Raw genomic sequence first — 18,695 nt, 5'->3', positions numbered from 1 at the left:
ACTGTGTGCCAAGCACTGTTCTAAGCACTGGGGTAGACACAAGCTCATCAGGTTGGACACATGGGTCTCATGGGTCGCAGTCTTAATCCCCCTTTTATAAATGAGGTAACTGAGGCACAGAGAAGTGAAGTTACTTGCCCAAGTTCACACAGAAGACAAGTGGTGTGGCTCAGTGGAAAGAGCACCGGCTTGAGAGTCAGAGGTTAAGGCGTCTGATACTGGCTCCGCCACTTGTCAGCTGGGTGACTTTGGGCAAGTCACTTAACTTCTCTGTGCCTCAGTTCCCACATCAGTAAAATGGGGATTAAGACTATGAGCCCCACGTGGGACAGCCTGATCATCTTGTATCCCCCCCAGAGCCTAGAACAGTGCTTCACACATAGTAAGTGCTTAACAAATGCTATCATTAAGTGGCAGACATGGGATTAGTAGATCCTTGGGGCAGGAATTGTGTCCTCTCTACTGTAATCCATAGTAATCATTGAGAGCTCATTTTGCTTAGAACAGCTATAGGCACATAGTTTTTTGCCCAAACACTTGGTAATAATAATAATAATAATAATAATGGCATTTATTAAGCGCTTACTATATGCAAAGCACTGTTCTAAGCGCTGGGGAGGTTACAAGGTGATCAGGTTGTCCCACAGAGGGCTTACAGTCAATCCCCATTTTACAGATGAGGGAACTGAGGCCCAGAGAAGTGAAGTGACTTGCCCAAAGTCACACAGCTGACAATTGGCAGAGCCGGGACTTGAACCCATGACCTCTGACTCCAAAGCCCGTGCTCTTTCCACTGAGCCATGCTTTGAACAGAATAAACTTGCTCCCTTCATTCATCCCCCCTCCCAGCCCCACAGCACACATATATGTCTCTAATTTATTTATTTATATTAATGTCTGTCTCCCCCTCTAGCCTGTAAGCTCGTTGTGGGCAGGGAATGTGTCTGTTATATTGTACTCTCCCAAGGGTTTGGTACAATGCTCTTCGCAAAGTAAGCACTCAATATGATTAACTGGCTGACAGAATAAATACCACTGATTGATAGATTATTTAACACAAACATTGACAGAGCTTTAGTGATCCCGAAGGCACAATCCAGCATGTTGCATGCATGTACAAAAGCACATTCACATGTGTCAGACAGATGGTATGGATGGGTGTAGATTGTGTGTAAACATCTAAACCTATTTGTTCATGTGAAAGCCAGCATGTACTGGTTACAGTTTTGCCCAGTAATAAATCCACTCTGGTAAGAGATGGTAGTTACAGAAGATGATGCATAGTGCTACATAGAAACATTTTCCTTGGATGAGCATGGAACAGAAAAGAAATTGCATTGTCATCTTTTCCATTTACTTTAGGAGTTTTAAATCCCACGCACCATTTAGTATTATCACTCTTGCTGTCCTTGTTGTCTAGCAAGGCATAGTAAAGATTTGCACCATGGTTATTAAAAATAGATTCAGACATCATACCCATGCCAGTGTTCTTTTTCATCTTCAAATTTACAATGAAAAATAATCCTCTTAATACGGTACTGCTGTAGAAAGCAAATGTGATCATATAGTAGACAAATGCTGAGCCCACATTGGCCTACGACTTAGTGAAAGCCTTGAAGGCAGCATGGCCTGATTAGCTTGTATCTATCCCAGTGCTTAGTTCAGGGACTGGCACACAGTAAGTGCCTAACAAAGATTATTAAAAATTAAAAAAGGGAGAATGGATTCTAGCGCTAGTGGTTCGCATAGTGCCACTGGAATTCCCTCTTCCCTGTCTATTGAGTTCCCATAGGGACACAAAAGTGCAGCAAGTACATAAAGGGACGGGATGGACAGCATATCACAAACTGCACATCAAGGTATTTTAGATGCAGGGTCCCTTAATAATAATAATAGCATTTGTTAAACACTTAAGGCCAGCCTCTGCCATCTTCACCATCCGCATTATCCAACTATTCACTAGATAAAGTTGTCAAGCAAGGATGGCCCATCCCACAAGTTTGCCACAAACTCAAAGCCTTATTCTACACAGGTAACACTCAATAAAATATGATTTTTTATGGTACTTGTTAAGTGCTTACTATGTGCCAGGCACTGTACTAAGTGCTGGCAAAAAAGAAAGCTGATCAGGTTTGACACAGTCCCTGTCCCATATGAGGCTCACCGTCTCATCCTCCTTTTACAAATGAGGGAACTGAGGCACAGAGAAGCTAAGTGACTTGCACAAAATCACACAGCAGACAAGCGGCGGAGCAGGGATTAGAACCCAGGTGCTTCTGACTCTGAGGCTCATTCTCTATGCACTGGGCTGTGCTGCTTCTCATAGTCATGACTGACTGAGAAGACGTGGACCTTCTTCATCTTTTCATCCGAATTATCCTTTGTATTTATATGGCCTTATGGATTTCCAAAACCTTATACTTGAATTATCTATTCATAGAAATGACCGGAGATTTTTTTTTAGAAGAGTGGAAGTTAGGGCTCCTTTGATTTCTTTGTTCTTCCAAGAGCTTAGTACAGAGCTCTGTACACAGTAGGCACTCAGTAAATACAATTGAAAGAATGTGCTCAGAACAAATCAAAGGTACTTATTATTTGTTTCCAGTGCACAGTCCTAACCACTTGGGTAAGTACATTAACAGGTAGACGTGATTCTTATCACAATCTTCACTTCATGGCTTAGTCTAGTTCCTTTCAGCTTCTCAGAAAATGAACATTTTCTCTGATAATAGATAACAGATTTTCTCTGATAATAGATTCCTATTATCTATTATAGAAAGTGTCTATCAATGGGATTTAGGGAGCACTTTCTTAATTAAGAGCTTGCAAGAGCACAGTATGAGCTTAAATCCCCCTGTTCCAGGCCATTTTCTCTCCCAGGGTGCAGTCAATCCAAATAACTGCCCCCCAACAAAGCGTCTGATCCTTCTTGAGAGCCAGACTCCGAAAGGCTCATTGCAGGCAGGGAATGTGTCTGTTTAACAGTTATATCGTACTCTCCCAAGCACTTAGTACAGTGCTTTGCACACAGAAAGCCCTCAATAAATAGGACTGAATGGATGAAACAGCTGCTGCCCCATGGAGAAAAAACTGGTGCCATATCGGCGGAGGGAATTTCAATCAATCAAATTTTTTGAGCACTTAATGTGAGCAGATCACTGTACTCAGAACTTGGGAGAGTACAACATGGAGTTGGTAGGGACATTCCCTGCCCATAACAAGCTTACGGTCTAGCAGGGGAGACAGACATTAATACAGATAAATAAATTACATATATGTATATAAATGCTGTGGGGCTGAGGGTGGGATGAAAAAAAATTTCCAACTTTCACTCTTTACGCACCTTCTGCTCCACAAATCCCAAAGGACAGACCTGTTTGCTATTACCAAATCTGCCACAGGAGCTACAGTGTGGAATTTTATGAGGCATAATTGATAACACTGCCAACCCCTAATCCAGTTCTATATTGCTTTTGTCCCATAGTCCAGTGTCCAATCGGATTATCTGTATTTACCCCAAAGTTTACTATAGAGTCCGTCACAATCAGTCGTATTTATTGAGCACTTACTGAGGACAGAGCTCTGTATTAAGTGCATAAAGGAGTACAATGTAGCAGGAAGACATATTGCCTACCTACAAGATGCTTACAATCTAGAGCTGACGGTCTAAATGCACATAATAAACAATTCAATACCACTATTATTATTTGCTAAGCACTTACTGTGCACCAAGCACTGTGCTAAGAACTGGGGTACATACAAGATCACATCACAGTGCCCAATCCATAAGAGACTCACAGTTCTAAGATGGAGGGAGAACAAATATTTCATCCCTATTTTTCAGATGACAAACAGAGGCCCAGGGAAGTTAAGTGGCTCATCCATTTAACTCATCCACTCATCCAATCTCACACAGCAGGGAAGTGATAGAGCTGGGATTAGAATCAAAGTCTTCTAACTCCCAATCCCGTGCCCTTTTCACTGTCACACTGCCTTCCATGTCTTCCCATCCTAGTGTTCAGTTAAATCAGGATAGAGTCATTTTTTTTACCCCCAATAAGAGGGAAGACCTTTCCTCTATGCTCTATTAGTTATCTCATAATCTTATAATACAGTATCTATCATATTATTATTGATAGTAATAATAATAATAATCTAATATTATCTAGAGAAGCAGCATGGCTTAGTGGATAGAGCACAGGCCTGGGAGCCAGGAGGACCTGGGTTCTAATCCCGGCTCTGCCACTTGTCTGCGGTGTGACCTTAGGCAAATCACTTCACTTCTCTGGGACTCAGTTTCTCATCTGTAAATTAAGGCTTTGTGTGGGACCGGGACTGTGTCTAACCCAATTAACTTATATTTACCCCAACATTTGGAACAGTGCCTGACACATAAGTAAGCACTTAAACACCATAATTATTATTAATACGGTTTGATTTTCCTTCCTTTCAGTATCTTTATCTTCTTATAGATGCATCGCCTCCCTACTACTACTAGAAGTCTCCTTGGAAAAGTGTTATTGTCTTGAATACTTCCAGCCTCTCATCTGAATAACAGGCTAAGAACAAGGCCCACTGATAAAGTGTTTAATCAATGTGGAAATACTACTGGCAGCAGAAGACTGAAAAGTTAACTTCCCCTTCAAAAGACCCACCACCAAGTGACCCATTTGCAGGAATGAATGGTATAAGGTGGTAAGAGTATTGCAAAATATTACATGAGGCCATAAAAATTCAATTCAGGTGCTAAAAAAACTTTGCCCATACAGATTTAAACAAGGAAAGATTCATGGGTGGAGCAGATGACCTAACGTATATATGAAAATGCAAAACTAGAGCACAGGTGGATAATCTAATCAGCTCAGCACTGCCTTAGTAGACAATGGAATGAATGAGGGTGTGAGCTTCCATGTATTTTCCAGTCCATTATGGAATTTGCCTCTGACTCCCATGACTTATTTGTTCTATACATGGATCTATCTGATATAGTAAGTGAAAACTAAGGCTGTGGAACTTGGTGCTAAATGGAGTCTGGTAATAAATGGAGTCTTGCAAATTACAGATGGATTTTCTGTTGAACCCTAGGCCAGGGTAGATTGTCTCTCTGTGTAATGGATTTGCTGAATAACTGGGCCTTTTGATCCAAGCTTGATTTGGATAGTGAGAGTGAGGCACCTGCCCCAAATTCAGTCCATATGTGGGTGCAGAACTTCGGGGTTTTTTAAATGGTATTTATTAAGCACTTACTATGTGCCAGGCACTGCACTAAGCACTAGGGTAGATACAAATTAATCAAGTTGAACACGTCCATGTCCCATGTTGGACTCACAGTCAATCCCCATTTTACAGATGAGGTAACTGAGGCACTGAGAAGTGAAGTGACTTGCCCAAGATCACATCGACAAATGGCAGAGCCAGGATTAAAACCCAAGTCCTTTTGACGTCGAGGCCCATGCTCTATCCACTAGGTCATGCTGCTTCTTCAGTTGCCCAATTATCTTTTGGTTTGGGCTTTGTGGGAAGGTTACACCCAACAGAACACCTCTCAGATGAGCTCACGCCCTTCTGGATTTTATTCCCACCAATGGCTTCAGTTCAGCCTGCGTGAGCATCAGCAGAGCCTCAGAGTGCTGTGTGACCTTGGGCAGGTCACTTCACTTCTCTGTGCTTCAGTTACCTCATCCATAAAATGAGAATTGGGACTGTGAGCCCCACATGGGACAAGGACTGTGTTTAACTCAATTTGCTTGTATCCAGCCCAGCACTTAGTACAATTCCTTGTGGCCCAGAAATGTGTCATTTTGCTTCTGTTGTCTTTTCCCCCCCAAACACTTAGCACAGTTCATTATACTCAGGAGATGTTTGAAAAAACAACACCACCATAACTACTCTAGTAGGGTTAGGGCTCAGCTGGGCATGCTCAGAAAACAAAGAACAAATAAGTTTGGCTGCAAGGTGGCACCTTCTGGCAAGAGAAAATTGGGTGCCGCTGTTCAATTCAGCACCTTCTCTTCCATCATTCAATCCAACAACAGTATAGGCAGAGCACTATACTAAGCACTGATCCCTGCCCTCAAGGAATTTACAGTCTTGCACTCTGCCTGTTGGTTTTGCTACTTAAACTATCAGGATCCCTGCCAGCTCTCTTTTTTTAATGGCATTTGTTATTCACTTACTATGAGCCAGGCGCTGTTCTACGAGCTGGGGTAGATATAAGGTAATCAGTTTGGACACAGTCCCTGTCCCATGTGAATTAGATTAGATTAATGGATTAGAACCCAGATCCTTCTGACTCCCAAGCCTGTGCCCTATCCACTAGGCAACACTTCTTCTCATCTTATTATGATATTTGTGACAATTTGCAACTTTCTTTCTGCCTCTTAGTTGTAATCTGGTTTTCCCTCACAATGTGAACCTATTGTCTGTCCCAAATGCATGTCCTTAGCTTGAGGATGAAATGAAAGCATATTACCAGCCTACTAACCAGATTTGAAGTATCACTCTCTTTTGGGGAAAGAAAGCTATTTTCATATGGCTTAAAATCGGGAATTTCCTCTGCTTTGAATAGTGTATCATTACATTTGTGCCATTTCCTGTTATAGCCTGGTGCGTCCTCCTGTTGTAGTGATTTATAAATTTGATCTGCCTAGCATCAATAGACTGTAAACTCCAACGGCAGGAATTAGGAGTCTTCTCACTGTATGCTCCTTACTGGACTGTCGCCATCGCTCACCAATCAATAATTTTTACTGGGCACTTACTGGGTGCAGAGCACTGTAATAAGTGCATGGGAAAGTATAATAAAGGTAGAAACCACGATCCTTGCCCACAAGGGGTTTGCACTCTAACAGGAGATATAGCTAAAAGATGATTTACAAACATAAGGAAAGAGATGAACTCCATTAAAGGTTGAGTGGCAAACAGGTGCAGCAGCTGGTCCACCCTGACTCTACTCCAGATCAATTCACAAAGTGCCTGATAATCCCTATTGGTTTTTCCCCTGCAAAGAGAATCCCAAAGTTTTCCATTTCACTTTTTTACCCATAGACATAACCTGTTTTGCAACTCAAGCATATGATTGCCCAGAAATGCACAGAGGTCTCCAGGCTCAGAAACAAATTCTGGTTAAACAACAACTCTTCCTTTGTTTATTACTGACTTAAAACAGCTTGTCCTTATTTAACTCAATATAATCATTAACATCAGGATGCATGCCACCTTACAAGATGTTTAAATTTCCTCCATTAGAAACCGAATAAATATTTGAGGTGAGCACAAGTCATTGGGGTTTGGCTTATCAGTTTCCCTGATAGTTTATCTTCCTGTTTGTTTCCAGACAGAGCAGATCTGATTCTCAACTTCAGCTTTCTCCCAGAGGATCTACTATTCAAGCAAGAGATCAACTCCTCCAATCAATCAATGGTATTTCTTAAGCACTTGAGGTACTCTCAAAATGAGATGTTACATGAGTGCTTTCTTGTACTTCCCAAGCGCTTAGTACAGTGCTCTGCACACAGTAAGCGCTCAATAAATACAATTGATGATGATGATGCTTTCAAAAAGTAAAAGCTTATTATTTCTGTGAGCAGGCTTTCACAGTTCCGTGCTCTTTCTAATAGGCCACACTGTCTCTTGCCCACACACTTATTCAAAATAGCAAAAGCACTGTACTAAGCAAAGGGAAAATATAGACAGGTAGGAATCAGATACAGTTCCTAATCCTCAAGAGACTCCAAAAATGAAGAGGGAGAAAGATGGTGGACGACGGACACACAGAAAAGGATGAAACGATACAGACACAAAAATCCATATAAAGGACATAGACAATTGTGAATAATAACAGTGGCATTTGTTACATGTTTACTTTTTGTCAATCATTCTCCCCCTCCTCCCCCTCTCCATCCCCCCCTTACCTCCTTGCCCTCCCCACAGCACCTGTATAAATGTATATATGTTTGTACGTATTTATTACTCTATTTTATTTGTACATATATATTCTATTTATTTTATTTTGTTAATATGTTTTGTTTTGTTCTCTGTCTCCCCCTTCTAGACTGTGAGCCCACTGTTGGGTAGGGACCGTCTCTGTATGTTGCCAACTTGTACTTCCCAAGTGCTTAATACAGTGCTCTGCACACTGTAAGCGCTCAATAAATATGACTGAATGAATGAACTAGGTGCTCTAGTAAGTACAAGGAAATCAGGTACCACATGAGGCTCACAGTCTGAGTAGGAGGGAGAACAAGTACTTAACCACCACCCCCATTTTGCAGATGAGAGAATAGGCACAGAGAAGTGAAGTGACTTGCCCAAGGTCACAAAAGAGTCATGAAGCAGAGTCAGGATTCTGCCACCCAGGCCTGTGCTCTTTCCATTAGGCCATGCTGCTTCTCTATAAGTGCACTGTGGCTAGAGGAGCAGTTTTGGAGTCTGTGCTTCTGAGTTCGTTACAGTCATGGCAACTGCTCTATAAATTGAGAAGGTCTCAAACTACCGCTGCTTACAGTGGACAATCAGTCAATAAATGGTATATACTGAGAGTTTACTTTGGGCAGAGTAATGTACTAAGCACTTGGGAGAGTACAATTCAGTAGGTAGGCAAGATCTCTGCCCTCAAGGAGCTTAAAAGTCTAATGAGGAAGACAGACTTTGAATTATGGGTAAGGAAAGAAGCTTAGTATAGAGTTGATAATAATAATAATAATAATGGGATTTGTTAAGCACTTACTATGTGCCAAGCACTGTTCTAAGCCCCGGGGTACAGAAAAGGTAATCAGGTTGTCTCATGTGGGCTCACAGTCTAAATCCCCATTTTACAGATGAGGTAACTGAGGCCCAGAGAAGTTAAGTGGCTTTCCCAAGGTCACACAGCAGTCAAGTGGCAGAGCCAGAATTAGAACCCACATCCTCCTAGTCGCAAGCCCATGCTCTTTCCACTAAGCCATGCTGCTTCTCAGCCATGCTGCTTCTCATGCTTCTGATAAGGTTCATCAGAAATGCATCCTCCACATTCTCAAAGCATAGATTTTCATAGAAAAAACAAAGCATATGAAGGAAATAGAGTGATTTTCTCTTACCTCAAGAGTGCAGGGCATTCAAAATGCCCTCTGATCAGAGACAGCAATCAATCAGTTGTCTTTATCAAGCATTTACAGTGTGCAGAGCACTGTATTAAATGCTTGGGAAGGTACAATAGAATAGACAGGTTCCCTGCCCTCAAGAAATCTTACAATCTTGCCAGTGTGGAACAGCTGGAACTCTCGAAGTCTCCATCGCCGATTAATTCTCACCGCTGCAAGCCTTGATCAGTATAGAGGGGCAGGGAGAAGAAGGAAGAAAAAAGGGGTAAAGAAGAGAATTAGAATGAAGCAGACTTTCTGCCTCTGGAGCTAAATAGTTCCTTTCCTTACAGTGTTCTCTCTCAGCTGAAGCACAGCTGAGTTGAATAACATGAAGGTACATCTCCTCCAAGAAGCCTTCCCTGAGTTAACCCTCCTGTCCTCTTCTCCCACTCCCTTCTGCATCACCCTGACTTGCCCCTTTTATTTATCATCCCCCACAACCACACAGCACTTATGTATATATCTTTAATTTATTTATATTTTTTGTCTGTCTCCCCTTCTAGACTGTAAGCTCATTGTGGTAGGGGAATGTGTCTATTGTTATATTGTACTTAGTACCAAGTGCTTAGTACAGTGCTTTGCACACGGAGTTCAGTAAATTTGACAATGAATGACATAATATTATTTTACCAAACAAATGACTCCTAGATATACACACCCACTGTATTACTGTTGCTTTCTGGTGAGGAGATGTTGACCTCCAGAATAGCTGTAACTCCGGTTTGCACCTTGATTTTTATCACATCCTATGACTTAATGGGGGGGCATTAGAAACATATTTTCCAAGACTCCAATGCCAGGATCTTCTCTGCCAAGCTAGAATGATGAAAAGAGAAGACACTACTAAAATTCTCTCATCCTCATGACACCAGAAGTTTGCATAGTCATATACTACTCTAGATGTTCCTAGAAAGCAACAAGCTGTGCCATTCACGGTGATGATTCTTGATCCTTAATGACATTGGACACTGTGTGCAGAGCATTTAATACAGTGCTCTGCACACAGTAACCAGAAGTTGCTGCAATGTTCTCTCAACTGGGTCAAAGTAGTTCTGCAGCTACTGTCTGGATATCCAACAAAGCAGGGAATGAATAATCCTTCACGGTCACCGAAAGAAAATGAGGAGAAAAATTAAAATAGAGAGAGATAAGAGATGAGAAAGGAAAATGGACATGGTGGTGGGGGTGGCCACATTGGAGTGGAGAAGTACTTTGGAATTTTTAGAAAATGCTTAACTAAAAGAACTGGAATAATAAATTTTTCTTAGTAGAGAACTACATTTTTTTTTTTAAAGGAAAGACTCCATGTACTCTCCTCAGAACTGGCCATAATTCATATAAACAAATTGGAAATATGTTCTGGATGTCATTAGAAAATGATCTCAAGAATTCAATTACTGAGGATTTTTCAGGGCTAGAGAAAGTTGAAAAAACAAAGACATGAATTTCTCCATAAGAATAAAGCTAGAGAAAAACCATCACTCTAATCAGAAGATCCCACAAGTCTTCAGACCAAAAAAAAAAAAAAAAAAACAAAAAAGCTCAATCAATGGTATTTGTTGAGCTTTTCCTGAATGCAGAGTTCTAAACAGAGCATTTGGGCAAGTGCAATAGTACATTTAGACATATTACATTAATGTCAACTATTTACATTTATAAGAAAATTGATCTGGTTACCAAAACAGGGCAAGAGAGAAGACCAAGAGGGGAACGATTATAGAAGAAATTGGGAAATCAAAAGAAAAATATTTTGAATGAGAGGTCCTGATGCAGGTCAAGTTTTCATTGATAATAAACTGCAGGGGAACTAAAATGGTGAGATTAGATCTTAAACTCTCTAGATGTACTTTGTTATTTGTTGAATAATTACCATCAAGGATGTTTGGATGTTTGCATCTTGTTTTTTCCTCATAGTGTATATAGCTCAGGATGCTCAGGAATTCAACCTTCTTGAAAAAGCTGTCATAATACTAAAGAAAAAGTATCAACAGCCACCAGCCACTTTATAAGCAATAAACTGTGGCTAGAAAGAATTTGAAGTTTGTGCAGTCTATTTCCTGATCAAGTTGAATGTTTTGACTTTTCTGCAACAAACTGCTGAGCTATTACCATGAAGTATGTGACTGGAGTGCATAAATCAGCAAGGTCTTCAAAACCAGTAGAAAGAATTCAGATACTGAGGTGGGGGTGGCACATCTTTGAATTCATGTGTAAGGTACAGCAGCTCAAACTTTGCTGACCTCTGGCAGATCACCTGGAATCTATTTGATGCTTGGGAAATTGGGCAACTATCATTTCAAACAGTAAGAAAATATTCATCCTCTTTTCTATAGCTAAAGCAGGGAACCACCAATGCCTTTAGAAGACAGAGCCAAAGGAGGTGCACGTGAAATCACATGTAGGACTCCGAACACGCAACATAGAGTGATGATGTCACTTTTGCCATTTTGGGGCCACCCAATCCTAGAATGTTCCCCTGACCTTGGTCTTGATTTTCTTTTCCTGTATCTACCTCAGTGCTTAGCGTAGTGTTTGACACATAGTGAGCACTTTATGTAAGTCCCTTACTCCTAATCTCTGGGGCCCACTGTGAGGGAGTTAAACTGGCCTTTGTGGAAGAAAATTTCATGGACTCTATGATGTGTTCAAAAGGGTATGTCAGAGACAAGTTCATTAAGACTAGCACTTCTTCTAGCACTAGTAGGGCGTAGTGGTTGATGGCCAGAATTTCCTCTGCTAGCCAAGGCCAGCACAACTTCACACAACTTCACCAGTCTACTTGTTTTGTTGTCTGTCTCCCCCTTCTAGACTGTGAGCCCGTTGTTGGGTAGGGACTGTCTCTATATGTTGCTGATTTGTACTTCGCAAGCGCTTACTACAGTGTTCTGCACACAGTAAGCACTCAATAAATACGATTGAATGAATAAATGAATAAAGTTTCTTTGTATATGCAGTCAGTTCAGCATCCTAGCTTCACACACGATCAAAGAGCACAAATCATTTTATTTCCTTAATACAGATAGCAGTAAATTCTATTTGGGGTAATTATTAGGCCCCGCCTGGTTCTCTCCATTACAAGGATCTGGTGGGCAAACACCATGATAAGCTGGTTAGGAATCCTGACCTAGCTTTTTCCTGTCTCAAGACCTCTACAAACCAAACTTCCTGATAAATAGATCAACAGATACCTAGATAGAACAGAATGGAGGAGAGAGGAGGATATGTGATGTGCCCTCTTCGCGCAAATGGCAGCTTGGCCAGACAAAATGGAGTCCAGGCCTAAAGGCCCATCACTTTCCATCTCTTGATATTCTACCACTCCTATGGGCTCTAGTCACCAGAGTTAAACAAGGTGGTTAGGAGACAATCAAACAGGTCTAGGAACCAAACAGCTCAGAGGGAATGGTTGGTTAAGAAGGGATTAATGTAAGGCCTAGACCTCGGTGCTTCCACACCTGCCCCCAAGCTTCTGTGATTCCCATTAGCCCTGTTTCTACTTAGAAAGAACTCAAAGTAGCTACAGCAGGAGGCCTTTTCAACTTCTAGAATGTTAGGCAGGCCACCACCATAGATAGTCGTATTTACTGTTGTCCTTTTCTTAGGTATCTGTTGCCAAACCCCTGAACCCACTTAATCAGACTGTGAGCCCCTCCAAGGGCTAGGGATCCACGAATTTCTTTACCAGCACTTAGTGCAACGCCTTATAGTGCTTTATTAAAACATTTACTACTATTTCTCTAAATACTATTTTCTTAAAATGGTCGGAAACATTGCTCCCTCCAGCTTGAGTCTGGGGATAGCTAAAGCATTGGATGCTTGTCAGAAGTAAGTTCTGCCCAAAAGACTACTGGCTTGGAGGGGTTCCAAACACCAACCCTGGGAAAAGTATATCATTTTTCCCCATTATAATCCTATATGTCCTAGGCCGGACAGAAAGAATTTCCCAGCGTGCTCTGCACAATTTTCCATAAACACATGAATCCTGCCCCCGCACCAAAGTTGCTCAGAAGATGTGTAGGGGCTTCCAATAGGTTTCACCTTGTTCTTTGCTGGTGGAGGGAGAAATGAGGATGGAAGTAGGAGGAACAGGTCTTTGAGGCTATCCTCCTCCCCCTACCATGCCCTCAATTCCATCCATTAAAAGTTTCCAGGTGAGCTAACTTCTCCTTGCTCTCTGCTCCAGAGAAGAATACCCCATATGGAGCAGGAAGTGGGGGAGAGTGCGGGTCTGCCTATGGGAAATTTATATTTTCTTAAATGCATTTTGCTATTTGGAAGCCACCATAACTGTTCTTTACAGTTGCATGTCTACCTTTTCACTTTATAGATGAGGTAATTGAGGCACAGAGAAAAAAAATTCCCCTTTAAGGTATCTCCCAGGCCTCTCTGCAGATATTATCATTGAACCCTGAAGCAGTAAGTGCCAATGGTTAGAGAGTATTCCCCCTGGTTAATGGATGAGCGATATTCAGGATTAAAATATCCTACACAAAGCATTCCCTGACTTCTCCACTGAGACCTAGGCATTCTTCAAACTCAATATTCACTGATGCAAGTGTTTACAAATCATTCCTATGTAAAATGTGCCATACAAATGAAGAATTCAAGAAACCAAGCAGGCTACAACTCAATTGCCAAAACCTTCTTGAGACTACCAATAAAGGTTACAGTTTATCGTATTCTAGAAAGTTTTAAAAATTTAGTTACCCTATTGCACATTTTTATCTTCAAAAAACATTTGCAAAACTCCACTTATGTCCGAGAACCACAATGAGATGTAATAGGTGAATTCTAGCCTATGCCTTTGTTAATCAATCAGTGGTATTAATTGAGTGCTTACTGTGTATGGAACACTGTGCTAAGTGCTTGGGTGAGTACAGTAAAACAAAATTGGTGGACACATTCCTTACCCACAATGAGCTTACAGTCTGGAGGGAGACAGGCATTAAAATGAACAATAGAACAATATCTCCTGTTCTTAGTTATTGCTCTCACAATTTTTTTCTTTATCCTTATGCATACACAAAGGCCAGGGAAGTATTAACCCATGAAAAAAACATGGATTAGGGTAGGATATTATTGCTTTTGCATGTTGATCTGGTTCTATCTACTCCTGTCTCTTCTCTTTTACTTATTTTCTGTGGGTTGTCTCAACCAACCTGTAAGCTTTTAGTGGGCAGAAACCAGAACATTGGATAAAAAGTCTAGGACCAGATAAGCCTATACAACTTATTAAACAGTTACATTAGTTTAACCTACTCATCATCATCAGAGCACTGTACCAGGCCCTTGGGAGAATAATAAAAGGCAGCATGTCTCTCCCGGAGTCAAGGGGTTCACATCTAATGGGGGAGAAAAACAGGAACAGGATAGAACAGTGAACTTGGAATAAAGTCAGCCTCACAGCCCCAAATCAATGCTAAACAACACCTACTAGTTTGCTCAAAGAAAAGGATGGAAGGATAGGTCAACAGCTATTGTAGGGAGAATTGAAACAGGGTGATAAAATAATCAGGACAGAGCAAGTGTTAGACGGCTCCAGGTAAGCACAGTCTCAGACAATTGTAGAATAGCTTGACATAGTGGGAGACCCTTATGGCAGACAGACCAGCCCACTATTCTGCAAAAAGAGATTTGGGTTTTTCTGGAGAAGCTAGGCTATTTTATAAAAAAAAGGACACATCCCAGAATTGGATCTGTCCCAGCTAAACTGTTCATCCTACTTTGCATTAATCCCTAGCTGCTCTTGTTTGCTTCAGATGCTTGCCTAGAAGAATGGAAATTAAGTTTATGCTATCTTGCCACTGCCTTGACTGCACATTTTACATATTTTCTTGGTCCAGAAAAGATGCCAAAGGAAGAGAGGTTAGATTCATAGAGGAAAGAAAATTAACCTCTCAAAAGATAAGGGAAAAAAAATCCAACATTGAGCAACAAGGACAGGGGTCTCTTCTAGCTGGCTGTTTCAAGAGGGAGTCAGTTGGGCTCAGGGTCAACAACACCTGCCTCCATCCCCTTGGTCCCCGGGGTAATTTCAATTGAAAATGACAAAGTAAGCTTCTTGGACTAGCAGCTTTATGTGAACTGGTCAACAGGAAGAAATGCGTAGATCTCTGGTATGCAAGAAGAGATGTGGAACAATTAGTGTGAATCAACCTAGGATTAGTCACACTTAACACTGGAGTAAGTGTCCAAGCCAATTAGAATCATTCAAGTCAGTAACTCAACAGGATTTATCTGAATTTGAACAATTCCTCCTGGAGAATTAACTGATTATATTTTAGGGATAAAGGTGCCTAATTTTTTTTCCTTTCTTGGCTCACTAACAGGTGCCATGACTGAAAAGCATTCTTCAAAATGGGCCTTCACCCTCAGTCACATTTATTGAACACTTACTGTGTGCACAGCACTGTAATAAGCACTTAGGAGAGTAAGTGAGGCAAGCTCACACTCTGGAGAGGGAGACAGACATTAATAGAAATAAATAAATTTCAGATATGTATATAAATGTTATGGGAGCTGAGGGGTAAATGGAGCAAATCAGGGAGACTCAGAAGGGAGTGGGAAAAGAGGAAATGAGGGTTTGGTTAGAGAAGGCCTCTTGGAGGAGATGTGCCTTCAGTAAGACTTTGAAGGTGGAAAGAGTAATTGTTGGATAGGAAGAGGGAGGGCATTCCAACCCATTCTCATTGCTGGCATAGGAAGCATGGAGCAAAGAGGAAAGAACACAGGACTGGAAATCTGGAGAGTTGAGTTCTCATCCTCATTCTGACACTCCTCTGCTGAGTGCTCTGCAGGAGCACACAGATGCTATCCCTGTTAACGGTGGCTTTAATGATCTTTTAAGAGAATTCCCAGATCATTGTGAAAGTTTGGTTAAATCATTAAAATGAAACCGACAACAGAAATTTAGACCAGAACTCACATACTTAGATGTTTTTAATATTTTCTGTGGGGAATTTGAGTACCAGCTCAAAAAAGTCAGGGTGGCCAAGTGGAGAGAGCACAGAGCTGGAAACCAGGAGACCTGGGTTCTAATCCCAGCTCTGCTACTTAAGTGCTGTGTGACCTTGGGCAAATCACTTAACTTCTCTGGGCTTCAGTTTTTCCATTTGTAAAAGGGGGATTCAATACCTATTCTCCCCCCTGCCTAGATTGTGAGCCCCATGTGGGACAGGAAGTGTCCCACCTAAATAACTTGCATCTACCCCAGCACTTAGAACAGTACTTAACACATAGAAGCACTTACTATTGCTGAATTGTACTTTCCAAGCACTTAGTACAGTGTTTTCCACACAGTAAGCGCTCAAGAAATACGATTGAATCAATGAATAAATTCCACTATTACTGTTATTATTCTCAATCTAGTTCAACTACTGGACTGCAGGATGATCTTGGGAAAGTCCCTTCACCATTCTGGGTTCCTGTTCTTCATCTGTAAAATGGGAATAAAATACGTGCTCTCCCTTCCCCTTAAACTGTGTGACACCTTTGAGACAGGATTACATTACATCTGATAATCCTCTTTAACCCTAACTCCGAAACGGCAAACACCTCCTTCATTTTTAACAGTATTAATTCATTAGCTAAATTGCACCAGTTTCAAAATAATATTTTCAAATTAACCAACCACGTCTAGGGTCATGCTAACTCAGAGCTCTGTGTTCATTATACCCAACTTATTGTTCCTGTTTTGATGAGCTGAGGTAACAGAAAGGTCATCGTGGTGATTTGGGTATAAACAGTCACTTAAATTATATAAAATTTCCTCATGATTAGAAATTATAAAGAGCTTAGGGTAAAGAGTCCAGTTTAAGCATATTTATGAAAGTATGTATCTTCACAGCTGTATTTCCTGTATACAATGAGGCACAGGATTTTATCCTTGTGCACAGATGGAGCTGACATCGCAAGACAGAAAACAGTTCTGAAGTCAGAGGAAACACTTCCTGTTTCCACTTGGATTTAATACTTCAGTTCCGATCTTTGCTTCCTGCTATGGCAGGGCTGTGTGCCACCTTTGGGAATAAGGATGAAAAAAAAATTAAAAAGAAGGAGTCAGGCCGAATGTAGAATTCAACCGACTATGGGCTGCAAATCAAGATCTACATAAAATTAAACAAAAGAAATGCCACGGTCAAGACAGATCAATGGCTCATCAACCCAGTGACCTACCTCAGACAGTAGCAGTAATCGCAACAACTTTTTTAAAAACGGTATTTGTTAAACATTCACTATGTACCAGCCACTGTTCTAAGCGCTAGGATAGATACAAGACAATCAGGTTGGACACAGTCCCTGTCCCACTTGGGGCTTACAGTCGTAATCCTTATTTTACAGAGGAGGGAACTGAGGCACAGAGAAGTGAAATGACTTGCCCTAAGGTCACACAGCAGATGCATGGCAGAGCTGGGATTAGAACCCAGGTCCTTCTTTCATTCATTCATTCAACTGTATTTACTGAGAGCTTTCTGTGTGCAGAGCACTGTACTAAGCATTTGGGAGAGTACAATATAACAATAAACTCTTCTGACTCCCAGGACTGTGCTCTATCCACTAAGCCACGATGCTTCTAGTGCAAAGGTAATGCAGAAAGGAGAGAGAGCAGGGGAAATGAGGTCTTAGTCAAGGAAGACCTCATGGAGCAGATATAATTTTAATAGTTAAGTAGATCCAAGCCATCAATTTAACCCTGTAACATCTAGAAGTAGGCCCCAGCTTTTGCAGACCAAACCTCCAAGTGCCTTTTTTTACGACAAATATATCGAATGTGTTTTCACAAGCCTTCCTTGCAGCTATCGGTGGTGGAATACCTTTTCAGCAGCTTTAAAAATCTATTAGTATCTCTAACACATTCGCAGTAGGATTTCGCCTATGGGAATCTCTCATTACATTTATCCCTCAGATGTGCGACTCCACCTCAGGTCTACTCGTTTTACTGAGCATTTTGCAGCACAACTTGTAGTCTGAGGTGGTTGCAAGGTATTCTGAGATGGAGAGACGTGGAAAGGATAAAGTTGAGGCGTGGAAGGAGGCGTGGAAGGGATAAAGTTGAGACTCCCTAGGAAGCAGGGTGACATAAGGAAACTGAGGCACAGAGAAATTAGGGGATTGCCCAAGGTCACAAAACGGGCAAGTGATAAATCCAGGATGAGAATGCTGGTCCTCTGACTCCCAGTACCTTGCTGCTTCTCTTGGCCACGCCGTTTCCCAATATTCTAGAGCTGAAGTACAAACAAGATATTGAAAATACCAAGAAGCTTAGGCCTCAAACCTAAATCTGGAGTACAAGGGTCCTTCTCAAAACTAGGCTGGGCTCACTGCATTCTTAATTCATTGCATAGTGGATAAAGGGTAGGCCTGGGAGTCCATAGGTCATGGGTTCTAATCCTGCCTCTGCCACTTGTCTGCTATGTGACCTTGGGCAAGTCACTTCATTTCTCTGTGCCTCAGTTCCCTCATCTGTAAAATGGGGATAGGGACTGTGTCCAACCCGATTTGATTGTATCCATCCCAGAGATTAGTAGAGTGCCTGGCACTTAGTAAGCACTTAAATATCACAATTATTCTCCT

The sequence above is a fragment of the Tachyglossus aculeatus genome, chromosome 20 (assembly GCF_015852505.1).
Source record: "Tachyglossus aculeatus isolate mTacAcu1 chromosome 20, mTacAcu1.pri, whole genome shotgun sequence".
In the NCBI taxonomy this organism is placed as follows: Eukaryota; Metazoa; Chordata; class Mammalia; order Monotremata; family Tachyglossidae; genus Tachyglossus; species Tachyglossus aculeatus.
This window is presented reverse-complemented; position numbering follows the sequence as displayed.